The sequence below is a fragment of the Heloderma suspectum genome, chromosome 4 (assembly GCF_057233095.1).
Source record: "Heloderma suspectum isolate Gila_16-S chromosome 4, 16-S_ref, whole genome shotgun sequence".
Lineage (NCBI taxonomy): Eukaryota > Metazoa > Chordata > Lepidosauria > Squamata > Helodermatidae > Heloderma > Heloderma suspectum.
In genome coordinates, this window is record NC_139461.1 from 79,376,614 (window position 1) to 79,404,515 (window position 27,902).

At 45.3% G+C, this 27,902-nt stretch overlaps 1 protein-coding gene and 1 long non-coding RNA gene across 2 annotated transcripts in view; one reads left to right on the forward strand and one right to left on the reverse strand.

The window, feature by feature from the left end:
* Positions 1–960, reverse strand: part of GATA6 (GATA binding protein 6) — a 44,002-nt gene extending 43,042 nt beyond the window's left edge. The window contains exon 1 of the mRNA XM_084849723.1: positions 15–960. The gene's annotated coding sequence lies outside the window, so the exon portion shown is untranslated. The remainder of the gene's footprint in view (positions 1–14) is intronic.
* Positions 236–27,390, forward strand: LOC146347053 (uncharacterized). Its single transcript, XR_014790133.1, has 4 exons — positions 236–390; positions 1,079–1,305; positions 6,871–7,028; positions 25,872–27,390. It is a non-coding gene; the product is annotated as an uncharacterized LOC146347053 (long non-coding RNA).
* Positions 27,391–27,902: the final 512 nt, after the last annotated feature.

Here is a 27,902-nt window from a genome sequence, read left to right on the forward strand (position 1 = left end):
CGCCCCGGTCGCACCTCTTCGCGGGGGTCGGGGTCCCTTCTCTCGGGTCCGGCTCCTCGGCGGGCTGCGATCGGGCCGAGCCAGAGACCTGATTGAGTTGCGCGGCGGCGGCTGCTCCTGCGAGTGGCTGCTGGAGATATAGAAAGGGGAGAGAGGAGGCGCCTCGAACAGCCGGGCCGGAAAAGTGCAGCCAGAAAGTCCTTGATTGGGTTCAGGGAGAGCCTAAGCCAATACCAGAGCGAGCGAGAGCGGCGCGCTCTTGGCGGGGGTGCCCGTCCCTCCCCTGGAAGACAAGCCGGCGCTGGGAGGAGGAGAGGCGATGCCCTCGGCAGGGTGGGGGAGGGGAAGGGACAACCTGACGCCCCCCCCCCCCCCCCGTAAGCCAATTAGGTGAGCGGGGAAGGAGTTTAGGGCGGCCAGGGCCAAAAATGCTGCAGAATCGACGGCATACAAAAACCCTGGAAGAAAATGCGCGCCACAGTTCCCATTTTGTAGTTGATGATGCTAGTTAAAACCATTCCATCTTCCCTTTGAGGCGTTAATGTTTGGTCTTTTTCCAAAACAAAACAAAACAGAAAAACTTCTATTCGGTGTTTTAAATCCCATCTTTCTGTGTGTTTTTTAATTAAACGATTTCTTCTCTTCTTTTTCTTTTTTAAACTCCAATTTCATGGATGGATCGGCTGGTTTTTCTTCATTCTCTTTTTTCAAAGATGGTCGGGAATTAATTCTGAGGATTTTTAAAAAAGTTTTTTTTAATGTATCTTTTTCGCTTCTGGGGTCCCTCCTAGGCAGTTGGGCCATATCCTTTTCCCATGGGCAAATTTGTGGAGTTTCTTCCGGGGTGGGGGTGCAGGTCAAAGGACCCAGAGAGAGACGCTATATAACATATTCTCATACTAAGCGTCCAGATTTCTTAAACGAACCGCTGTTAACTTCGCTGTCTCTCTCCTTTTTTCTGCGTCTCTTACTGTCTCTCCCTTCACTCCCTTGTCCTCTCTTATCTTAACTGCATACAGACTGATATGGTACTTAGCAGGAAAGTGACTGGAAATTAAAATAACTTCTTCCCTCCAAGGTTATCAACTACATATCTGTCATCATCAGTTTGTACAGAAACTGAATGATCTGGATCAAGGGGCTGAACGAAGCTCATCCCGCTCAATGGAGCCCACAGGAAAGGAATTATTCCTTCCGACAGACACAACAGAAAACTGCGAAGAGCCAGCCGGAGAGAGCTAGGGGGGAGAGAGAGAATATGACTTATCTGTCGACAGGTTTGTGTTGTTATTCCTTCCAGGCAAGGTGAGTGGATACACACACACACACACACACACACACCTGCAACCTGCTTATATTGCTGCTAGGTGTAACATGCTGGGAATAATCTTTCAATGTATGTTTATACACCCTGAACCATACACTGATGATTAGTTACCTAGCATAATTTTATACATACATTTATTTTGTGGGTATACTTTATATATTATGCATGTATTACTCGATGCATATAGCTTTAATCTTATATATTGTGTATGTATTACATGATAGATATAAATTCAATCGAGTGGGGGGGGGAGAGACACACACAGAGAGAGAGAGAGAGAGAGAGACGGACACACACACACAGAACCAGTGCAAGGTTATACACATCTACCCAGAAGTAAGTCCCAGTGAGTTTATTGGGACTTATTCCCCAGGTAACTGTGTATAGGCTGGCAGCCACATGAAAATGCTGGGACGATTTCAGTTAAACTTACTTCCTATTGCATCGAGAAAAAAAGGATGATAGAAACTATGGGACCTAGAAACAAATAAAATAAATCTAACTATAATAAAAGGTGATTTGAATTAACAGCCTACTCGTGTGGGGCGGGGGCTTGAGATTACAAAACTGTAAAATTGATTCAATATATTTTTGTCACTGCCGTGTTCCAACAGACAGTTCTGTTAACCGCCGGGTTTCAGGCTACACAACTCTCCGTTAACACATTTCTGCGGTGTGCCTCCTATTCACAACCGGATGGGGTTGGAAAGTCCCGTCCCATCCTGAGCGGACCATTTCTTTGGTCTCCTTTTAAATGTAGGCAATGTAGACAGAGACATAGAAACACGCCCGCTGGCACGTGTGGAAAAGAACCCAGGGTTAAAAAGCCCAAATCGACATGCAGCCTACGGGCACTCCTTTGGGCCTTCTTTATTCATCTGCCCCGTTTAATGGGAAGCGTAAACGATTTCGCCAGCAGGCACGTTTGGAAGAGTTCGGCAGGTCGGGGATTTCTGATCGATTAAAAAATAAATTCACAGTCCAATCCTATACATGTCTACTCAAAAGTAACCCCTTTGAGTTCAATGGGGCTTGCTGCCAGGTAAATGTAAGTGTATAGGATTGTAGCCTCGGGCAGCAGTCCTGTACACACTTACCTAGGAGTAAGCCCCACTGAACTTAGTGGAGCCTACTTCTGAGAAGGCACGTATTGGATTTGGTGTGATTTTTAAAACAACAACAACAACCTTCTCTGGTCTTTGCTTCTCCTTGGGAAACGACGCAAGGGATGCCTGTGCCTAAGATCTAGAGCTGTTCTAGGACGTGGGGCTCTCAGTGACCGATGGGGAGCCATTCACCGTTCCCAACAGCAGCTCGGTGCTTCGGCCCCCGCCCCCGCCAGGAGAGGAGAGGAGCCATGGCCTGGCAGAGCTCTGATTTCTCCTCTAATGGCTCCGAAGTGACCTGCCTTTTTAACCTCCAGCCTGCCAGCCTTTTTCATCACGGCTGAGCTGTCTGTTTACTTTATCGCCATTTTTCTCTCTCCTCCTCCTCCTCCTCTCCATTCGCGTCTCTGATAAGAAACCTGCGCCTGGGTGAAATTATAGGGGAAATTCTTTTCTCTCCTCTGCCCTGTCCAGAGAGACTCGAGCGTCAGAATCGCTCGCCTGGAATCAAAGGGGAGAAACTGAAAGGGCCATCGGTGTAAGCCATCCCCCGCCCCCGCTTCGCTTTCGGTGTGGGAGCCGCGCAGCGGCCCCGAAGAGAAACCAATCGAGCACTGCCTTGGACTGGCGAAACTAAGCAGCAGCGAGAGGGCAGGGAATGGTCCCCTTCTTGGCTCGTGTGAATCGTTCCCTTTGCAGGGATGTGAGCGAGGCTGAAACCCCGCGTTCGCGTCGGGCGGTTGTCCCATTCGTTTGTGTGGACCATTCTATCAGTCGTAGCTAATGGTCGTCCTAAACAGGACTACCCAATTCATTGAAATGAATGGGACTTAAGTTACACTAGCACTGGATACAACCCACTGGATGCAACCCGGTTCTTCCTCAGAAGGTGCTCAGGCTCGATCAGTTCAGTGTGCTTAGCATGGTAGCCTAGAACCACCCATGTACACCTACCTGTGCACACGCACACAAGCATGCACACATGTACAGGCATTCTTGACACACTCATGGCTGCCACATTCTCAGTCCTCCTCGCGCAACTGATGAGGTGGCTTTCGTCCGTCCTCAGGATGATTTCTAGGAGATGGAAAGGAGATTAGAAGAGATTCTTGAACCAATCTAGGCTGCGCAAAGGAGCACGCCAGCTTTCCAGTTCCATCTTCGACTGCCTGACCAAGAGCACTGCGACATGTCTAGCCTTGCATACTCTTACACCAGCCTTCCCCCACCTGGTGCCTTCCTGCAGATGCACTGGACTACAGCTCCCAGCATGGCTAGCTGGGAGTTGTAGTCCAACACATCTGCAGGAGGGCACCGGGTGGGGGAAGCCTGTTTTACATCAGCCAATATACGCCAAAGGTGCATCTCCTGCCCTTTGAAGACCCAGAGGTCTACTGTTGGAAGACCTCCCAGCTGGTCCCGAGGCTGACTTTTGAGAGTCCTGGTAGGTTGTGTGTTTTTTTATGGGTATGTGTGTGTGAGTAGACGCAGGCACTGAAACGGGCGGAGGAGAAGGGGAAAGAAGCTCCCCCGCAGCCGCCCCAGTATGTAATCTGCTAGCACGAAATGAGTGCCTTGGGCCAAGTGACAGTCACCCTGGGCCCGGATCTGGCTTAGGGGCCGCCAGTTGCGGATCAGTGAAGTAGAAGCAGGCATCTTGTCCGTGCAATTTCGTTCCATCGTCCCACCAGTAGGCAGAAAGGGGGCCGGCGGGAGGGGGGCCAGCACACCCCCTCCCTGCTGAGGGAAACAGTCTCTTCTTTCTGTAACCGGCGTTTTCTGCTGCGGGTTTATTTTGGCTGGGGCCACGCATGTACCCCTCTCTGCATTGGAAATCGTCATTCAAGGCAAAGACTTGGAGAGGAAGGACGTGGGAGATGGGGGAAGAATTGTGAGCAACCTTATAGTTAGTCTGTTAGTCCGCCTCCACAAACGCACAACAGAAATGTATTGTGGTGGCACAGTGGGTTGCTGTTGTTGTTTTCGTGGACTACAATCCACTTCGTCGGGCGCCACGAGAACTCTGTTAGGTCTTCATAAAGTGCCACCGTATTCGTTTTCTTTTCATAAGTTCGTATATTTGCAACTGCTTTCCCGGTGCCAATGTCATTTGATACTTCTGTCCTATGCGCGCAACAAGAGACAGCCCCAAATATTCGGGAAGATAAAACGCATCTCTTGATCGGCTCATTAGCCGCAGTTTTTTTAAAAAAAAAAACACCTACACACACACACACACACACACACACACACTGGCTTGAGAAGCTAGATAGTCCGCCCTACGGAAAATGGAAGCGCCTTCCGTTCATACGTCTGTATGAATCGTCTCCTCATTTTGACGGGAGGTTAAGATGATTTTCAAAGCATGTTGATTTAAGGAAAATAAGTCCAAAGCAGGCAGGTAAGGAGTTTTTCGGGAACCCTTAATCCCCCTTTATATCAGTGGCTTTTTCTACTTTCTACAGTTTTATAAAACGAATTAAAAGCTTAAATTGGCTTCCCCCAGAAAAAAAAGCACCGTGGTTTTCTTTTCCGACGTAGGTCCCAAATGTAGGACATTCACCTGTGACACAAACAGCGGGAAGAAACTCGAATGAACTGTTCCCGTCAGGTGTGGAAACGTTTTAGGCAGTGGAGGCTGGTGGCTCCGACGTCGGTGGGGCAGAATCCGGTCTGGGTTTCAGTCAGAACCCCAAAGGAGCTATCCATGGTGCTTTGCGCCTCTATTGGTTTTAAGGTACTAGTTATAACATGCTGGGAGGAATTCAGCCAAGCGGCCAACCCACATTCGTCTTATGGGGCTTGTTTACCCGTCCCGCAGGACTTGAGGGCAAAAGTCCACGACCCTCTCAGCAGAATGAGCGGGGGGGGGGCAGCAAACGCAAAGGGCCACATTTTGAAGTAAGGGAACAATACACATCACCAAAGACCCCCGCTGCACGCACGCGTATCGCGCACACATCAAGACCATTAAGACCAAAGTGTAAAATGACCGAACTACGCCGCTGCTGGTACACTTGCACTCCCAGTTAGCTGTGCTTAATTTCTAAAATGAGAAAGCAGCAAATCAGACCCATAAAGCCAGCACTTCACACGACCTGTGTGTGTGGCCGGGGCCTCATTGGTGAGGTGCGTTATGCAAGCTCAGAAATACTCTTATTACTTTCCCCCCGAAAACTCTGCCTTAGCAGCCTTGACCCCAATAACAGATGCGTGGGGATTGCTACAGTCAGTGTGAGTGAAAAACACTCTTGTTATGCTCAAGCACACCCTCTTCTTCGGTGTCTTGGAGTAGGGGATTCTGCACAAATGAAGCTCTGGTACTATCTAGTAGGTAATCCCATTGGGATGGACCCACTATAAGGCTGAAATCCTAAACATTCTTCCCAGAGAATGAGCCCACTGAACACAATTTAATTCTGAGTAAACTTTCTACTCGCACGTTTAGGTCCTATTAAAATAGTTTTCAACGTGAAAAGTTAGTCATCATGGCTAACTGAAGTCCCATTAATTTCAAAGAGAACTACGCAAGTAACTTGGGCTGCAATCCTACATGCACGATTACCTGCGAGTAACTCCCTTTAAACTCGATGGGCTTTACTTAGGGGTAGACATGCATAGGATTGCACTGTTAGTCTGGATCCAGCCCACTTATACAACATCAGTTAGGACAGGAGGGAAAACCCAACTTTTTTCTCCTCTCCTCTCAGCGGGCAGAATAGCTATAATCAGGAAAAGCCCGCATGGCTACGAAGAACTGGACTTTATCCAGCAACTGCTCTGAAGATACAGGTCTGGAGGAGAAGGGAATCATAATGGGGACTGCTTCCACTACCACGAATTTTAAAACCCCAGGCAGGGCTAGGCATGGATTTATCTTTTCGTTTCTATTTTATTTCCAGCCTGGCGATCATAGGTATTTCCGATCCTAGGTATGCTGACTCAGAAGTACGTTCCATTGAATTCAATGGGATTTAGTTCCCAGCAAAGAAGGAGGGAATCGCAGCCTTAGTGTAGTCTAGAAGAAAAGTATAGAGGACTAGGCGTGTCAAGCAAACAGAAAAAGAAAGGCTCCTTTTTGTTTTTAGAATAAAAACACATAACTTCCACAGTTAGTCGTCTTCATATCACCTCGATCCCCGAACCTGATAAGGTGAACTACAGAATGTTCAGTCGATTTTCGATCCACCACTAAAATAAAACCCAAGAAACAATTTAAAAAACAAAACACACATGGTATTCCTTGACAAACATTCCACTGATTTTAGCTTGCCAACCCTCTAAGCATTTACTTGGGAGTAAGAACCATTGAACTGTGTGGTACTTACGGGCGAGCAAAAAACCCTAGGACTCCGTGGCATTTAGGCAAAGAGGAGGAAAAACCCCGTTCCTGATGTATTCTTGCACTTCTGATTTCTAATTCTCCGTTGATCACAGACCCCGATTCATTGATCCTACTTTACTTGCCTGCTTCTTTACACTCTGGATTTCTCTCCTTTGCGGCAACCGGCCTTACAACCTTGTGAAAAATGAGAAGGAAAAATCCTATAATGTCTGCTTAGAAGGAAGTTTCACCGAGGTTAATAGGACTTAAGGTAAGTGTGCATAGGATTGGAGCCTAAATCAGCCTATCCTTTGATTGCTACACCATCCTAGGCAGAACTGACAGCTCGACCCTTACAGTGCAATCCTATACATGTCTACTCAGAAGGAAGTCCCACTGAGTTAAATAGGGCTTACTGCCCGGTAAATGGGTATAGGGTTACAGTTTAAGTACGTTTACTCGTACCTAAGACCCAGTGAGTTCAATTTAACTCTCTAGAAAATATGTGTATGGTTTCAGACTTATTTGGAAGCCAGTCCTATTGAAATCAATGGGGTGATTTTCAAGAATAATGTTTTGTACTTCTGAGTCGAATATCGGCTGAATGTTACGAACATCGCCTCATCTGGCTTGCGGATCGAGGTGTACCTTTCCAACGCTGTGCCTAAAAGCATGTTCCTTCAGAACTGTTCGCAGGGATTCTTATGAAAGACCCAAACCGTTTTATTCTACACTTGAGAGTCCAGAACTGCATGCGAAGAAACTACTCCGAGTCCGGGATCAGTGATTTGTAGTTGGCAGTGTGCCTGGATCAGTCCCTTTTCGACAGGCACACACCCTATATTTATGTGAAACAAACGCGAGCTCCACTGATTTGAATGGGATGTCGTCGTGCCCCCCTCCCCCTCCGCGGTTGAAACTGCGTCCATTTCAGCGCCCTTTACTTTCAAACAACCGCGTCTGGTTGGGGTCTCATCTAGAGAAAAGTGCTCGACGTTTCTGGAGGCTCGTGCGGTTGAACTAGTGGAGAAATCGAGGTGTCGGTTTTCCATTCTGAGTAATTTGCCAGCCTGCTATTACGAAAGAATAATAATACTAGGAAATAATAAGGCAATAATAACAATAACTTCTTGTTGTTGTTATTGTTGTTGTTATTCCTGTCCTGAATATGCAAGCAAATTCCATTGGAAAACACCGGAAGGGCACAATACAGGTAAAATTAAGAGCCAAAAGTCCGTTTACTTTTAATGGATCAGAGTTAAACACGTGCATAAGGCTGCGATCCTGTGTGACCCCTTCCGAGTAAACGCGGGTGCCGAGGTTTGGCCCACACACCTCTCCCCGCGAAACCAGTGGCGCTTCAAACGTGCAGACGTTTGGCCGGAAGGTGATCCCTGCGATGTTTGGGATCAGGCAGTGCCTCAAAGACGTGGGGATCCGTGGGTAACGTGTTTCCTCCAGGCATTGCCTCGGCATTAAGCAGAGAACGAAAGGTCACTTTGGTAGCTATCAAAGGGGAGAGACGCATTCTTTTCAAGCTGTGTTTATGTAACACACTGTGCTTTATAAATTGCTGCTCAGCTCGGAGCAGCCTGATAAGAAGGGACCTTACTGAAAGCTCCCGCCTCGGTGCTGGGCGGTGCCCCCTCCCCTCCCCTTTTCCAATGCAGGGTTATCAAGGCCACCCAATGATACAAGTATTTCCACTCTCAAACACCCCTAACAGCAAACCCAGCCATGACTTCAAAGCAGATGAGTGTGTGTGTGTGTGTTTGTGGTCTAGGTTACCTTCCCTTTAAAAACCCATCCTTTTTACAGTAGAAATTACATCCAGCCAAGCAGACAAAACAAAACAAAACAAAACAGCAAAAGAGGAAGGTTCTCTCCACCTCTTCTTGGTGTTATCCTGTTGGGTGTATCCCAAAACACAACCAGAAATGAGCTCCTTAGAAATAAATATTTAATTCATACTTGATGGGCTGTTCTGAATTCAGATCCTAATCGCTTTGCTGGAGGTATTTAAGGGTTATTTTAATTTTGAGCAGAGACTGCATCTGACCATCTGTCCAGGAGTGCTGTGGTTGCACCCTGCATTGTAGATCCTGCACTGAACGGGGGTTGGAGGCTGGTGGCTCTAATGTCAGTGGGCCAGTGAATCTGCTCCGGGTTTCAGTCAGAACCAGTCAGAACTCCAAAGGAGCTCTCCAAGCTGGATAATTCCAACTCCAAGACCCCTTTCAAATAAAGAATTCTATTCTAATTTATCATCTCCAAGCCTATTCAGACATTACATTTTCCTGCACAGAGATTGATCTCTCATGGTGATTATTAGCTACCTGATTTGCAATTGGAAAAACAAACCAACCACTCATGCTGCATTTCAGACATTAAAACACATCTGTACAATTTGTGACCCACCAAGCAAAATGCAACCCAGGAACCATGTTATGGGGCCTGTAAAAAGAGGTCAGTTGCCAAGCACATAACAGTTTGCAGTATCTGGTAGGAGGGCTGTATCTGGCTGGGTTGATCACAAACTGGACTCTCTTGCATTTCCGTTTACTTGCCTTTGACATAACATAGTGACACGGTTAGAGTGTCTTATTAGGACCAGGGAGATCTGGATTCAAATCCTCACTCAGCCATGAAGCTCACCAGGTGGCCCCTTGCTATCGCTATCTTGCAGTCTAAACTACCTCATATGGATGTTGTGGTGATAAAATGGGTAGGGCAGGAAAAGGACTATGTATGCCACCCTAAGCTCTTTAAAAGACAGGTGGGATATCAATGCAATAAACAGATTTAAGCTGGATCAACTGCACCAAAGGAACTGGACTTTCCCGGCCCCCTCCTTCTCATGGCAGCCCCTCCAGCCCACTGGAGATGCTACACAGAGAGGAGACCCTGCTGACTGGGGTGAGCTGTGGTGTGTGTCAGGGATCCCCACAAATTGGATAGAGGGCCCCTCTGCAAGTGGAGCCCTTCCTTTGTGCATGGAAAGGCACATTCTGGATCCAACCCATAGTGCCAGCATCCTTTTAAATATTTTTTTAAAATTTGCAATATTAAAAAAAGAAGAGGGAAATTATAATGAAGGAAAAGAAAGAACACAATATAAAAGCATGCCCATTCACAAGAATCATTCACGCCATTAATTAAAGAGAAAGGGAGAGAAAGATTCAACACTTCTGTTTCAAATATATACGTTAACAAAAGCAGCCCTACTGGAAGTGATGCGCCACAATGAGTTTATAAGCAGAGTAAAGAGGAGCAGTGATGTGGGGAGCCTGCCATTCAATCTGGTGGGCATTGCAACAGATTTAAGTCACAATCCTATGCATGTTTAGATAGAAAAAGTCCTACAGCTCCCAGCATTAGCTAGCCAGCTGGCTGGGGAATGCTGTGAATTATAGGACTTCCTTCTGTCTAAATATGCACAGCATTGCACCCTTAATGAGTTTCCCATCTAGAATGTGAACAACCTCAGTAATGCCCATGTTCCTCTGGTGACACATAGTTCTGGTTGACTTCAGTGGCGTGCATTTCCTAGCAAGCAAATCCAGGTCCCTGCCTGTACTTGGGAGAGAGGAGCGGAGGCAGGGCCCATGCCATCCATTCCACCGTATGCCACTGGCTCAGTGCAGCTGGTGATTTTAATCATTGAACTTTATAGGTTTGAAATGGTTGTAATGTTAGCTTTTCTTATCTTAGCAATTGCACGGGGCATAATTCCAGTCTTGTTTTCGTTTTTCGTTCAAATTTCAGTCTGCAGTTAGTCAACTTTTTCCCACACTCTCCATCACAGGTTGAAAATGGATGGAGCAGCAATAAGCTGGCTACTTCATTCGAATTGTAGTACTCACGGACGGAGCGGATTTGGGGTGAATGAAGCACCCACATTGGTGAGCTTCTTCCCTTGTCCTTCTCCACGTGTGTCAAACCTCATGCCAGCAGGCCAAATCCAGGCAGCCTGGGAGTCCCAATCTAGCCCTCTGCGGTTCCCCAGATGGCCAAACCACATTCGCTTGACCACATTCCCTTTCTCCTGGCTGCCAATCATTTGGTGGGTTTCCCAGGTTTTCATGATTTTCCCCCCTTCTGAAAGGCTGAAATGCATCTCCCAAGGTGTCATTACTGACAGTAAAAGCATTAAGCTCAAATATTCTGGTATTTTGGGGCTCCGCCCCTCTTCCTTTTGGCCCCACCCTTTATTGGAATGCACTTCCCTGAGAGCTTCTCCCAGAGAGCTTCTCTGAGAGAGGCTCAGAGAGCAGCAACAAGGGAGAGGGCCTTCTCGATGGTGGCCCTCCATTTATGGAATTATCTCCCTGATGAGGCCTGCGTGGTGCCAACATTGTCATATTTTCAGTGCCAGGTTAAAATCACCTTCTTCTCTCAGGCATTTAGCAGCATATAATGAGTCTCTTTGATTGTCTCTGGCTGATTGTTATAAATTGTTTTAGATATATGTTGTTGTGTGTGCCATTCATCCTATGTCATTACGTGAATGGTTTTGTACTTTATATAATGTATTTTAATTTTTTTTAAAAAAAAAATTTTGCACCACCCAGAGAGCTTCGACTATGGGGCAGTATAGAAATATAATGAAATGAAATTAAAATGAAATTGGCCCTCAGGCTGAAATTGGTTCAACACCCCTGATATAGAATTATTGAAGACTATTGTGGTCTACCGTGTTGACAACAGAGCACTACAACCAAAACAGTGCTATCTAACCCAAAGTCATGTCCACTACCCAGAAAGGGTGAGGAGATACATTTAAATACATTTATTGCACGTCAGTGGTAATCAAGTCCATGTAAGAAACAAGAAAGGCAAATACATGTATTTTTCTTGATGGCCTCAAATGGCTACATCTGTACATTGTTAAAATAAACAGATATGCATCATTAAAACATTTACAGCACAACACTATCTGTGTTTACTCAGAAGTAAGTTCACCTGTAGTTCTATTTGGTTGTTTGGTCCCAGTGGATATTGAATGAGAGAAGGGGCTACTGAGAACATGTTGGGCTAGTGTCAGGCTAGGTGCCAACATATCCACACACACCCTGCCCCCTGGCTAATTTATATCTACATATGCAAATTTAGAAATCCTTAGCCAGATTTATTTAAATTTCACAGGAAGCCAAGCCAACCAATCCATTTCTCATTCAAATAATCCCAAATAAAAGAAATTTTTCAGTTAATTTGCACCCTGCCCCAGATCATCCCAGACTAATGGAAACCCCCCCCCAACTTAATTGCTGTGGGGGTGGGGGTGGTGCAGGGTTGCAGCAAATGGGGAGGGGAAAGTTAACTCTTCCTTCCCCAGCTGCAACCCCCCTTGAAAATTGCCCCTGGAATGGCAACTAAGGGCACAATCTTATGCATGTTTAGACAGAGAAAAAGTCCTACAATTCCCAGCATTGCCCAGCCAGCTTTGCTGGGAGTTGTAGGATTTTTTTCCCATCTAAACATCCATAGGATTGTGCCTTAAGCTGAGACAAAAACATTTTATTGGCACCAATGGACACTCAGGGCCCAGTGGAATAGATCTGGGGCTCTGGGAAATAGATCCAGGACCCAGGCCTAGCAGTGCCCCTGCCAACGACACACCAAGTCATTCCATGATGCCAGTGGGATGCCACACGTTGCGTCTTTGTACTCGCACTGTGGTCGTTGTAGCCTGTTCTGGCTTCATGTTTACTGTGGTAGCAGAGGACTGGTTCTTAGATCAGCATCCATGTCATGCCCAGTAACTTGCCTCTGCATCTTGTATTGTCCTCCCTTTCTTCCCACCCTGCCCCACAAATATATCACATGACAGGACTGAAACTCCACGTGACACAGACTGCATGTGACTGGGCAGGCTTTGTATCACCTCTAATCATGAATTAGTCCCTTGAGGTTAATGGACTACTGATTTTGATAAGCAGATGTTCAGTTATGAGTGAGTCTCTTTGCCAACACAGGTTCCGCCCACTGGCTTCTTATGCAAGTTGCCAGTCTGTTGATCTACCCCGAGGGGAGGCTCTTCTCCCCCATTCTTGCATCTTTTTGGTGTATGTTTTTAATGCTCAGAGAAGCTGGCGGCAGTGTTTGAAATCTGAGCTGAGTCACATTTGAAGAATGATGGTGCTGATGTCATCTTTATCTTTATCGTGGAATTTGGCAACCTTGTGGATATGACTGGCACCATGGGTGTAATCATGTGCCACTAAATGAATGGGTGTTTGGCTATTGTCATCGGCGGGATGCATCTCTTGTGAGCTAGTTTTTTTTAAAGCATGATTCTCATAATTAGCTATTCTGTGCTGGGCTACATTTTAACAATAGCTGTAATATTGTTGGAAGTGCACAATATTATCATTCCCATGAAGATTTGCCTGGCCATTCACCACAACACTGGCTAGTAATGGGGATATGTAATATATGGATATTATTCAATATAACATGGATATGTACATAAATAAGCAATGTTGAGTTTTACACTATCATAAATGATCCTACAGGAGTCATAACTCCTATGTCTTCAAAGTAGTTATATCACCTTCAGCGAATGAAAAAAAAGCTAATTCTTGAAGTCAACTTGCTGCCTTCTTGGAACCTTTCCATGTCAACTTATTTGCCATGCAATTGCTGTGGGTTGGCATGAAACCAGAGATGGCCCAAGACATTTTGCTACCTGAGGCAGAACAGCAAATGTTGTCCCCTACTCCACCCCCCAATCAGTAAAGGTGCACAGAGATTGCATTGGTTTTCAGTGTGTTTCTGAGCCAATTTAAAGTGCTGATTTTAACCTATAAATCCTTACATTGTTTGGGACTGATCACTTGAAGGGCAGCCGGGGTAGCCCTAGACTAGCTGCCAGAAACTGGTGCCCTAGGCAAGCCATGCAATCAGCCCCCCCACCCCCAAGCCCCTATTTTCCATTTAATGAAGAGATACCCCCCCTCCCGACACACACACACACACATCTTTGGAATCAGAAATATTATCATTTACAATAAAACACGCCCCAAATGCTTTTTTTTTTTTTAACTAAGCACAATATCAACACAGAGGGTTTGATAAAAACAAGAAAGGAGATGAACGAGCACAGTCTTCCACTCTGCAAAGGAAGATATGACCCATCCACAATGCCCAGGGGAGGTCCCTGGAAGAAAGGTCCCAGTTGCACCCTCAGGACGACATGGCCAACAAGGCATCACCAGCCCCTAGGCTCAGCCCTCCAAGGGCAAGGAAGCGGCTGCTCTGGGGGGGACGACTCTCTCACTCCCTGCCTCCAACTGGGAGGAGCAGCGGAGCATGACATTATCCTGTGTCACCTGAGGGAGGACCAGGTCTTAAAGGTGGGCAGGCAGCCTGACCTAGCCCCACCATTCTCAGTCAGTATTTGTGTTTTTTTTAAGTATTTTTTCCTTGAATTTGACACCCCGCTTAACTTGGTGCCTTAGGCAATGGCCTAGTTCACCTGTATAGATGGGCTGCCCCTGAGGACAACCTTCACCTGACCCATTTCAGCCTGCCCACCCTTTAAGATTAGCAACAGAAGGCCCTTCTCACTTGCCCACCTCTGAGGACAGTTCAGTTGGCAAGTACAAGGGAGAGGGCCTTTTCTGCAATGATTCCACACCTCTGGAATGGGTTGCCATCTGGGGTCCATATCATTTTTTAGGAAGCCCCTGAAGACCCATCCACTTTCTTTGGCCATTTCTTGGTTGTGTTTTATTGACAGTTCTGGGTTTATAGCTGCAATTGTGTGTTAGATTTTAGTACTATCTGGGCTGCATGTTTGTTAGTATTTCTGCTTATTGATTGTATTCAATTTTTTCTGTTTTATTATCCTACAAGATTTTACTATGTAATCTGCCTTGGGTGGGATTTTGCCCTGAAAATTGTTATTTTGGCATCTGAATCAGAAAACTCCACAAACACCTCGCTTCCCTCCCTGGGAGTAAAAATACAATAAAAAGTTAACAATTTGCTGCCCCTTCATGACACCCCAAATCAGGTTGGGAAATGTTTCATTACTCGATGCCAGGGGATAGAAAAATGGGTGCTATTTTGCAGGTTCTCTGAAAGCCATGAAAGACAGGGAGGATCTGAGACTGAGTTGGAATATTGTTTTGCTCTGTTCCAGTATGACTCAGTTCTTGCCATTTTATTTGATGAGTGGGTTAGCCCTGGTTATTGCATGAAATCTCATCCTTCTGAAGGAAACTCCAGCACCTCTGTGTCTGTGCTTTTGGGTGATTTCCACCCATTCCTGGAGGGCAGGAGTGAGTGAGGTCTATAAATGTTCAGATAACATGCAAGGGAAAACAAATATAACATGTTATTATCTTGTAGAAATTTGCTGTCTTAAATATAAATACACTCGGGGGGGGGGGGACTGTGAAACCAGCTAGAGGTTTAGTTTTGTGCTGAAGATTAGCAAAGGGGTTTGGAAGAGTGGCAAGATGATGACTTGAAATGTAAGCACCTTAGATAGCATCACAAAAGGGGCATATCTATTGAAGTTCAGATCTCATGGTTCCTGTCCATGCATCACTCCTGTAGAAACTACTTGAATTTCTGGTCTTTGTACAGCAAGCTTCAGGAACTGGTGGCCCTCCAGATGGACTACAACTCCCATTAGCCCCAGTCAGCATGGCCAATGGTCAGGGGTGATGGAGGTTGTGGTACAACATCTGGAGTGCTGCAGGTTCCCTAGTCCTACTGTACAGGAACCAAGTCAGAAAAACAGGGCGGGGGGTGGGAGGACAAGGAATAGCTTTTTATTTTCTTTGAAATGTATTTAAATATCATTCTCTTTCCAAAACTCTTCTCTTTCCAAAACAAATGAGGTAAAATGGTTATTAGACACTTAAAATAAATTATTAAGCTCTCTCTGATCCATGGCAGCAACAGAGCTGTAGAGGACCTAAAAAGCCTGCACGCACAAGCCTTCTTTCTTTCTATAGCAAAAAAAATGAATAATGCCAAAACTTATTGGAGAATGCTTCTCTTTCTCTTCAAGCAATATGCTGCTCCTGCTGTTGGCCTGACTTCTCTAACTTGTTGTGGCTTAACCCAGCTTCTTGTCTGATGTTTTGCATTTGCTACAGAGATACCCAAGTACAAAATACACCCACACCCTATCAGTTGCAAAGAGCGCCGACATGTTTCCCTTTCCAATACATGAAAACGCCAACCAAAAACATCAGTCCCTTTCATATTTTTCATATATTCACACTGAAATGTGGGGGGGGGGGAGAGGGAGAGAATCTCTCTCAAATTCCACATTTGTGTTTGGCAATGTTGCCGTAATTTCTGTGACTGTAAGAACCTAAGAAGAGCCCTTCTGGATCAGTTCAAGAGCACATCTAGTCCACCTTCCTCTTTCCCACAGTGGGCAACCAGGTGCTTCTTGGAAGCAGGGCACAAAGCTGATTGCCTTTTCCCAAAATTGTTCCCCAGAGACTGGTATTCAGAGACATGCTGCCTCTGATCCTGGAGGCAACATGTATAGCCATCGTGGCAGGTAGCCATTGATATTTGTATTTTATTGGTAATCCACCCTGGTATTGGTAATCTGCCCTGGGAAAATATTTTGATGCTTCCGTAAATATTTTCTAGTAAATAAATAGAGCTCCCCCAGCTTCCATGTCAGTCAGTGTCCGCACAGTCAATCTGCATACTTCTAATGCATTAGCATGTGAATTGAGCAGTAGTCTGTGTTTTCTTTCTGTCTGGCAACCCTGCTCTTACGCAATTACTCACACCCTGTGACTTCACCGAATGCCCCTAGTCAGCCTCCCTTCACCTGGTTGGTGCCTTCCATATCCATTGGTCTACAACTCCCATCAACCCAGCCAGTATGGGCATGCTGGCTGGGAAGGATGGGTGTTGTAGTTCAACACATCTGGAAGGCAAGGCTGCCTTAGGTATATATATCTTGTTTGACAAAATATTCCTATATATGTATATGTTTATATATAGTCCCAGCCCTTACATGCTTGGATGTTGTTTTTTAACACATCCTTATCATTTGTTTAAGTTCTTCAGTTTTTATTGTTTAAAACTTGTGACTGTATTTTAGGTTATTACATTGCTGCTGGTTTTTACTCTAGTTTTATACTGTAGTTTTAGACTTTTAGAAGTTTTATATTATGTTTTATAATGTTCCTATATTTTATGTTTTTTTAACTATTGTGAACCCCCGAGGGAGCTTTGGGTACTGGGCACTATAGAAATGTAATTAATAAATCAATGTGAAGCTGTCAAATAAGGGAGGAGCCATTTCTCTGTAGGACCCATAAAGTCTCCTCAAAAGTTTTAAAACTGATCTCTTTTCTTTTAAAATGGTGCCAGCCAGAGTGGAGCTTTTCTTCCTGCCTCAGCCTTTGACGAAGTCCTGCCTTCGACAGCACTGATCTTCCTTTGGCTTGATTTACTGAGTGCTGCCAGTTCTCTGCTCTTTACTTTCACAATCACACATTCAAACCTGATAAAGTTCAAGACCCCAAATGCTTCCAGCGCTCCCAGATTTACAGGGTCTCAACATGGTTGCCTCCCGGGTTGCATCAAGGCTGATTGAATCCTCATGCACTTGCCAGGAAGAGCTGGCAGAGAGAAGCTCAAAGAGGGGGAGGCCAAGAAGGTAGTTTCTGCCCACTCTGTTATCATCTGCATCAATCAAGAAATCTCTTCAAAGGCAAAAGATCCCTGTTCATCTTCCTGAAAGCTTCCAAAAGTTCCTCTTAGTGTTGGAGATATATTTGCTCTGATTTATGTATAAACACTCCCAGTCAGTTACAGTTAAGGCAGCCTCTCCCAAGCATTATCCTCCAGTTGTGGGGGATCGCAGCTCCCATTGTTCTCAATGGCCATGCTGGCTGGGGCTGATGGGAGTTGTAATCCAGCACATCTTAAGGGCACCAGGGTGGGGAAGGCCAGAGTAGACTCACTTAAGACTGAGTTTCATAGCTAACTTAACCCTCATTGGTTTTAGGGGCCTACTCTAAGGATGACTAAATCTGGAACTAGCTAAAAGGAACATCCACATCAATGTTATTCAGGTAAAGCCACATATGAATGAATGTAACACATTTGGCTTAGCCAGTTGTTGTTGTATTGAGAACTCTCTGTGGTTGCAGTGGTGTTTGATGAAAATGCAGCAGTGAGCCCTACCATTTCCTGGATGTGGTTTGGAACAGAGATTCCCAGCTGTTCTGAACCATCAATGGAGGATGGTAATTTCATGGGTGAACTGTCAGTCCAACAACAATGGAATCAGATAAAAGTGTAGCATAATCCCTAATAGCTCTGTCCCAAACACATTCATTCCTACTTCAGAATTCTATGCAATCCAACATTAATATGGCTTTAGCAGACATATAGTTGCCTTATATCAGGGGTGGGCAGAAGATAGACTAAGATCTAATGATAGATCTCTGGCTGATTTGCAGTAGATCGACAAGGGTCTCCAACTCCCAATTGTTTAACAATAGCAATTTTTAGGTCTATGAAGATGGTTAGGATCTCTAATTTTAGTAACTTAGATGTAAATTTGTATTTGTCTATTTAGGTCATCCCAGTATATGGCTTATGGGGCATAGCTGGTAATTGTCTCTGCCCCACTGAGCCACTATTTTGCATTTGGCTGCAGTTGGTAGACCTCAGTGTTCTAGCAAAATGCAAAGTAGATCTTGAAAGCCTTCCTTCGCCCTTTACTCTTCAGCAGAGCTGATAACTCTGTGCATGCAAAAGGACCTACCCAATGTACAAAGTTTCTCCTTTTGTTGAAATAAATGGGGAAAGGCTTGCAGACCAAGGAGTTCTACATGCACTTTACAGCTGCTTAAGACCAGGCAAAGTAAATTCCACTGACAGGAACCAGTCAAGAGTGTTCATGATCAGGATGGAAGCGGAATTAGTTAGCCCACTTCGTATATTACCCAGGGGAGTATTGCTTTGGTGGGATGGAGGAGTGTTGCTCCAGGTAACATATGAACTGGAGCTGTGCTTTAAAAAATACATGAATGTGGATAGGGAGGCATTTTTCTCCCTCTCTCATAATATTAGAACCCAGGGTCATCCCATGAGGCTGATTGATGGGAGATTCAGGAAAGATATTTATTTTGAATTTGCTACCACAGGATGTAGTGATGGCCACCAATTTGGATGGCTTTAAAAGGTGGTTAGACAAATTCCTGGAGGAAAAGTCTATCAGTGGCTACTCGTCCTGATGGCTATATGCTACCTCCAGTATCTGAGGCAGTATCCCTATGTACACCAGTTGCTGGGGAACACAGGTGGGTGCTGTTGCATTCATGTCCTTCTTGTGGGTTTCCTGTGGGCAGCTAGTTGACTACTGTGTGAACAGAATGCTGGACTAGATGGACCCTTGGTCTGATCCAGCATGGCTCTTCTTCTGTTCTTCTGCTATAGAACATAAAATTCAATTTAGTAATGAGACAGAATACTGAACTGTAGTTGGTGTGATGCGGATGAAATTGATTTTTAAACTGCTTTTCAGGATAAATTATTCTTCCAAGGCAGTAAAATAATATAATAACATCGCACAAACAACAGCAGCATTAAAATATTTAAAAAGCATGTACATAAATTGGTCAGATAAAACAATCAAATAAAAGTACCAGCAGTAGATAACAACTTTAAAATCACAGTAGCAGATGAAACAGTTACAGCACTATAAATCATTCAAAAGCCAACTAAAACAAAGAGGTCTTCAGGGCACTTCTAAAGGTCAACACAACATTTGTATCCTTCCCCTTCTTCAAGGAACTATGAGAGTACTTTAGTCTCACAGCACTGTGAGGTAAACTAAGCTAAGAGATAGCTATTATCCAGTTATTTAATACATTTGTATCCCACCCTTCTTCTTTCATCCAGTTTCTCAGCTGATTTTCCATCCAGCCAAACCTAGACTTGCTTGGCTTTAGCAAGATCGTTGCCTATTGTACCCTCAAACTATGTCCTAGAATATACCCCCAACTACCCAGCAAGCTTCATAACTGAGCAAGGAACTGAACCTTGTTTTTTCGCATCAAAACTTAGCATTCTATTCATGTATCTGTTATAGATGCAGTATTGTCATTTTCTAGTTGTTCTTGTTTTATAAATAATTTCAACCCAATCTGGCAATGTGTCTCCTGGAAGGAATGAAGTAGGAATTCATCTTTGTCTGCTTTCCAACACACCAACTACAGTTCAGTATTCTGTCTCATCACTAAATTGAATTTTGTGCTCTATAGCAGAAGAACAGAAGAAGAGTCATGCTGGATCAGAACAAGTGTCCATCTAGTCCAGCATTCTGTTCACAGTGGCCAACCAGCTGCCTGTGGGAAACCCACAAGCAGGACATGAGTGCAACAGCACCCTCCCACTCATGTTCACTCATGGTGCATAGACACACCAACACTGATACTGGAGGTAGCATATAGCCATCAGGACTAGTAGCAGTTGATAGCCTTATCCTCCATGAATTTGTCTAATTACCAGCATGATTAAGAGTTCTGAAGTTCAAATGCTTCTCTCAGTGGCTTTCTGTCTGATTCCAATAGAGATATTAGCCTAGTTTCTTTTGTGGATATTTTTGTAATGGGCCAACATGGCTACATGCAATTTTGATCAAATTAGTTAAAGTCATGTCAGAAAAAATGTCAAAACTTTGAATTCTTATTCAAACATTTAAAGAACATGTAATGCCCAGTGAAGAACAAACTAAAAATGCAAGTCAGTGGCTGGGATCTGAAATGCTAGAGCTCAGCCTGCGCACAAGCATTTTTCACCTCCCCACTTCAAAGGACAGTTTCCTCCACTCCCCACCCGGCAAGACCAAGAGCTCTCCAGATAAATACCCAATGGTGTTCAAAAGGATGGTGCTGGCAGAATGTATTGTCCTCCATGAATTTATGTAGTCCCCTTTTAAAGCCATCCACATTGGTGGCCATCACTACATCTAGTGGTAGGGAATTCCAAAGTTTAGCTATGCGCTGCATGAAGAAGTACTTCCTTTTATCTGTCCTGAATCTCCCACCAATCAGCTTCATGGGATGACTCTGTGTCCTAATATTATGAGAGAGAGAGAGAGAGAGAGAGAGAGAGAGAGAGAGAGAGAGATGTGTCTCTATTCACTTTCTCCACACCATGCATACTACTGTACACCTCTATAATTCTCCCCTCAGTCACCTTTTCTCTAAGCTAAACAGTCCCAGAAAGCTCCCTGATAGGCGGGAGCGAGGGGGCATGTGTCCACCTGATGGAGGCAGTGGGGGGAGTGTTGGGGGCCAGAACATACCGAGGCTGGGCGGCAGGCGCTGGCGGAGCGCTAGGGGCAGGCCATGCCAGGTAAGGGGAACAAGGGAGAGATGTGTAGTATCTGTCCCCTGCTCCGGGCCTGTCCAGAGCCAAAGGATGGCTGGGGGAGGCGTGACCCCATCTTCTGGCCTTCGTTTGCTGCTCTGCAATGCCAGGTCTGTTACCCAGAAAACCTCCCTCATCCATGACATGATCCTGGATGAGGGTGCAGACCTGGCATGTATTACGGAGACCTGGCTGGCTGAGGCTGCTGCTCCAACCCTTGCAGCCATGTGTCCAGCTGGATTTTCGTATGCACAGCAGCCGAGGGCTGGGGATCGGGGAGGGGGAGTGGCTGTTATCTACCGAGAGTCCTTGGTCTTCACCAGACCCCCTCTCCGGGAGACCAAGGTTGCTGAGTGCATGTACTGGAGGTTGGGCCCGAAGGGCAGTCTGGGGATTCTGCTCGTGTACCATCCACCCCGCTGCACGACTGACTCCCTGGCCGAGGTGCTTGAGGTGGTCTCTGATGTGCATGTACAGTCCCCTAACTTACTGGTGTTGGGGGACTTCAACGTACATTCGGAGGCCATCCTCATAGGAGCACCTCGGGACTTCATGGAGACCATGGCCTCCTGGGAGCTGCACCATATTCTAACTGGGCCCACCCATGTAGCCGGTCATGCACTAGACCTTGTGTTTGTTTCTGGAGAAGCGGGGAGTGATCTGGAAGTCGGGGGTATATCCACCACCCCCTTGTCATGGTCAGATCACTATCTGGTGATGTTGGACTTCTCGGTTCCACAACCCCTCCGCAGGGGTGGAGGACCCATTTAAATTGTCTGCCCCAGGCATCTTATGGATCCAAATGGATTCCTGAACGCGCTTGGGGATTCTCTGGGGCATGCCAATGGCCACTCGGTCGAGACCCTGGTGGGTGGCTGGAATGCCGCAATCACTGGGGCATTAGATCGGGTGGCTCCGAAACGCCCTCTCCCCCTGAACAGGGCTCGGACTGCACCATGGTTCAATCCGCGGTTACGAGCTCTGAAACAGGAGGTGAGACGGCTAGAGCGCCGGTGGCGGAAGTCTCACTCCAAAGACGATCAGACACGGGCTAGAGCTGTATCTTCAGCCTATCACGTGGCGGTGAAGGCAGCAAAAAAGGAATATTATGCTGCCTCCATCGCGTCTGCAGAGTGCTGCCCCAGGAGGCTGTTCCAAGTGGTCCGGAGCCTGGTCGGTCCTGTGGCTCCGGAACCACTGGAGCATTCTAAGGCCTCCTGTGAGGCTTTGGCAAGGCACTTTGCAGATAAAATTGATCAGATTAGGAGTGTTACTTTGCACACTGTGGATACAGTTAGTGAGCAAGAGGCGGCCTGTGGCAAACCGGTTTTGTGGGATCGGTTCCAGCTTCTTCCTCCTGATGAAGTGGACAAGGTGCTTTCATCTGTAAGGCCGACCACCTGCTTACTTGATCCTTGCCCATCTTGGCTCATTATGAGCTGCAGAGAGAGACTGGGTGAGGGGATCAAGGCGGTGGTGAACGCCTCCCTTGAGGAGGGAGTGATGCCATCAGCCCTCAAGGAGGCAGTGATAAGACCGCTCTTAAAGAAGCCCTCCTTGGATCCTCAAGTTCTGAACAACTTTCGCCCAGTCTCAAATCTGCCATTTTTGGGCAAGGTGATTGAGCGGGTGGTGGCGGTGCAGTTGAAGGCACACTTGGAAGAAACTGATTATCTAGACCCATTTCAGTTGGGCTTCAGGCCTGGGCATGGGACAGAAACGGCCTTGGTCGCCTTGGTGGATGATATGAGGAGGGCTCTGGATAGGGGTGAATGCTCCTTCCTTGTTCTCCTCGACCTCTCAGCGGCTTTTGATACCGTTGACCACGGTATCCTCCTGGACCGCCTGGAGGGGTTGGGCATTGGAGACACTGTATTGCGGTGGCTCCGGTCCTTCCTCTCCGGCAGGTACCAGAGGGTAGCACTGGGAGAGGAGGTTTCGGACCCGTGGCCACTTACTTGTGGGGTGCCACAGGGTTCCATCCTCTCCCCGATGCTATTTAACATCTATGTGAAGCCACTGGGGGCTATCATCAGGAGGTTTGGGGTGCAGTGTCATCAATATGCGGATGACACGCAGCTCTACCTCTCATTCAAATCTTCACCAAAATTGGCCGTAGAATCCCTGTCCAAATGTCTGGAGACGGTGAGTGGCTGGATGGGGAGGAATAAGCTGAAGCTGAACCCTGACAAGACAGAGGTACTTTTGGTGGGAGACAAGAGGAGGCTGGGGGATGTTGACCTGGTGTTGAATGGGGTACGGCTACCTGTGAAAGACCAGGTCCGCAGCCTGGGGGTCATTTTGGACTCCCAGCTGTCCATGGAGGCTCAGGTGTCAGCTGTGAGCCGGACAGCGCTGTATCAACTCCATCTGATACGGCGGCTGCGCCCCTTCCTTCCTGACCATCTGCTCCCATCGGTAGTACATGCCCTGGTCTCCTCTCGTTTAGACTACTGTAATGTGCTCTACATGGGGTTACCCTTGAAGACGGTTCGGAAGCTGCAGCTGGTACAGAACGCGGCGGCTCGCCTGATTAAAGGCAGCCACCGGCGAGATCACATCACTCCAGTGCTGAAGGAGTTGCACTGGTTACCAGTTGTTTTCCGGGCCAAATTCAAGGTGTTGGTTTTGACCTTTAAAACCCTATATGGTTCCGGCCCAGCCTATCTTAAGGAGCGCCTCCAGCAACACCAGACAGGCCGCTTAACAAGATCAGCCTCAGATGGCCTTCTCTCTGTCCCATCAGCCAGGACAGCTAGACTGGTGGGGACGAGGGAGAGGGCCTTCTCTGTGGTGGCCCCCACTCTGTGGAACTCCCTCCCTAGGGAACTCCGTCATGCCCCCTCTTTAATGAGCTTCCGTCGTGCATTAAAAACGTGGTTGTTCAGGCAGGCATTTGGGGTGGGTTAGGGTATTTAAAAAAAAAAATTATGGTAAAATTTTATTGTTTTAAATTGTTTTATGGTGGGTCGTACATCGCCCAGAGTGGCTGGGTGACCAGTCAGATGGGCGATTAATAAATTTAATAAATAAATAAATAAATAAATAAATAAGAAAACTTTTCTCATAGGGGAGTCGCTGCAGCCCCTTGATCATTTTACTTGCTGTTTTCTGCCCTTTTTCTAACTCTACAATATTCTTTTTTAGGTGCAGCGACCAGAAATGTACATAGTATTCCAAATGTGGTTGCACCACAGATTTGTATAAGGGGAATATGATCTTGGCAGTTTTATTTTCGATTCCTTTCCAAATTATGCCTAACATGGAATTTGCCTTTTTCACAGCAGCCACACTCTGGGTTGACATTTTTATCAAGCTGTCCACCCCACCCCACCCAGATCTCTTTCTTCGTCAGTCACTGCTAGTTAAAATCCCATCAGCATATATGTAAAGTTGGGATTTTTTGCTCCAGCATGCATTACTTTACACTTGCTTACATTCAATCAGATGTAATTACCTGGAGAGGTGGTGGGCTCTCCCACACTGGAAGCCTTCAAGACGAGGCTGGACAGCCATCTGTCAGGGATGCTCTGACTTGGATTCCTGCATTGAGCAGGGGGTTGGACTCGATGGCCTTGTAGGCCCCTTCCAACCCTACTATTCTATGAATCTATGAATCTATGTCCTGATCATATGAATGTGAGTGTTATGCCTGATGATCTTAGTGAGTTAATAAATGATTTCAAGTCCTGGAGAAAATAGCACATGGTGGGTAGAGCGATGGGGAACATGCTGGTAGCAAAAGTCCTCTGCACAGCCTCATTGGATGGTGCTGCTTCTGCTACTGCTTCTAGTTCCAGCATTCCTCAAAGTTTGGGAAGCAATGATCTAGCAAATGTTGCTGCTTTGGCAATTTAATTTTCTGAGTGAATCACTAAGTGTGAGTATATATAGGGAAATAAAAAGAAGGAAAGAAGAATGATTTTGCCCCATATATGCTATTATGGTTTGCAATTGCACCTCTTTTATTAAGCTAGCAGTTTACCAAAGCAAACCCTCCTAAACTAACCATTTTATTTAATGCCCCAAAATGAATACATTTACTGTATCAGGGAACAAATATTATAGAATATCCTCATCCTCAGCGGCCCTTCTCCATGAGCCCTTGCCAAAGGAAGTGAGGCAGGTGGCTACTAGGAGGAGAGCCTTTTCTGCTGTGGCACCCTGGCTGTGGAATGAGCGCCCTAGTGAGGTTCGTCTAGCACCTACTGTACATTGTATTCCTTCCAGCACCAGGTGAAGACACTTTTATTTACTCAGGCATTTTAGCATTTTAGCTGTCTAGACTTTTAGCTTTGCTGTTTTAAATCTGTATTTTAAATCTCTGCATTGCTGATAGGTTTTATTCTGGTTTTATTCTGGTTGTATTGTTATACTGTGGTTTTAATGTTTTTATATTTTAATGTTTGTATATTTTATATTTTTTACTGTGTGCTTTTTGGTTTTAATTTTTGTGAACCGCCCAGAGAACTTCGGCTATTGGGAGGTATAGAAATTAAATAATTAAATAATAGACGCTATGGGTATGAGTGCTTTTCTAAAACATTTTGATCATGACTTATTGCACATTTTAAATCTTAAAATATTTTTTCTATCTGATACCTTTAACAGAAGTTACTGATGGATACTTCTGTCAGGAATCTTCAAAACAATCCACTTTCGGCTGTACAATGGGAAATTGCTTTTAAGAAGTGGAAAAACATATTCAGTGTTTTGTTTTTCATTTCATTGCTTGCAGTGATGAACTGCTTTCTCTTGGGCTTAAAAAGGGAGGAAAGAAGATGTATCACATACAAGAGTTTCCTGTGAAAAGAAACGTGGAGTGGATGTGGTGGCAAGCTGCAGTTCCTGCACTTTAAAAAACACACAAACCAACAAGGTTCTGGGCAATGCTATAATGCTGGCCTATCTTCAAGACTTGTGTACGTGGGGAAAACACTGAGATGAAAGATTGAATGTTAATTCATAAATAAATATCCTGAGACGCAATCCGCATCAATGAATTAAGGAGTTATGCCCATATATTAAGGCCATATCTGTACTACTTGATTTTTGTGTGTGATTTAAGTTAGTCTCACTTTTGGATCTTAGCTACTACTATAGAACAATATTTGTGGTTAATAAACATTTGTTCTACTAGCTCATGCAGTCTGACCTACAATGAAGTCCTGTCCTGATTTGTGATCTGTTCCAAGACACTAAGCTTTTGATATTAACATTTGTATATTAGAAGTACCAGTCTTTCCATAACATCCTTTAGTGTTAGCAATGGTTCTTTGGACCATATTTCACAACTGCCTCCATCCCAGTCATTGTCCACACTCCTCTTTCACTTTCCTCAGAACTATCAAATCTTTAAAAGTTATTTGGATCTAATTTTGTGCATATTCACCACCAGGCTCTTTTTTTTTCTTTTTTCTTTTTTTAGTATTTATCACTTCCTCTGTGGCCACAGATTTTGATTGGGGCGGGTAAAAGCTCACTGCTCTCCCCCTCCCTTTCTTCATCATAAAAACAGGGGTGGGAAGTCTCATATCTCTAGCTGTACGCAATGGCATGAAATCAAAAAATCTGTTACATTTGGCATGATTTTAAAACTTACTAACCACTCTGAAAATACAAAGAACAGCCCAGGAAGAAGCACACATGTCATAAGAATATGATAATAGCTCTGCTGGATAAAACTGGGGCTTTTTAAAGGACAGTTTTGAACTGTGCATGCGATTTCAATTCACATGCATGCAACACATGTACATTTTCCTGGTGTGTCTGCACATGCTTTGCTACTTAGAGTCATATTTTGTGATATTTAGAAGCCTATGTAGAATGGGAGAAAATAATCAGAACTAGGAATTTGGCAATACTTCTGCAGGAGAGTGTTCTATTCAATACACTGTCAACAAAAAGTTGGCCAACCCCCCAAATGGGGTACTGTCCATTGTAGTTGCTGTGCTCGTAGGAACTGCCATTAGCGCAATGGGAAACAAGTACTGGCTAGCTCACCCAGAAATTAGCCAAAACTACTGTTTCTGGAATGAGACCGAAGGCTGACCTGTCCCCTTCTGGAAGTGATCGTTTCAACTAGTTTCCTGGGTTGGGCTAGCCAGCACTAATTTCCTTTTGCACTAGCACAATTGCTTAGAGCTAGCGAATTGCCAGCACTGGATATTGGCCAGTTTTAGACTTTATAGTGGGGGTTGTTAATACACAATTCCATATGCATGAAATGTTAAAATAAAATTATTGATTTCTTGTGGAATGGAAGTCTATTTTGTAAAGGAAAAATGGGTTTGGACTTTTAAAGGTTTTTTTTTTTTTTTAGAGAAAAGTGCAGGGGGCAGAGCCTAGGGCATGGCTGACTTTTGAGTTGTCCTATGTAAGGAAATGGAGAGCATGTTCCCATTGAGAGTGAAGCAGTTTCTTGGGATTGCTGAGAACTCATACTTCCCAAGTGTGGCTGACTCCTCATTGCAATGATAAATCTAGATAGAAGATTTCTCTCTTCTCAAAGTTCAGTGTTGTCCCTGAGGTTTATGTTGTTCCATTTGGCAGAATCTTTAAATAGCTTCAAAAAGGTCTTTTTTGCTGGGGACTAGACTGGCTGCTATGCTGATACTTTCAGACACAAACATACCTTGTAGCCTTGCCCCAAAGAATGTTATATTGGATATTTTCTGGCATCACTACCCTTATTATAACACTGACAACTTCACATGTCTTCTCAGGAAAGGGGTCCTCATGTTCTACAATCATTTCCGTCATCTTTGAA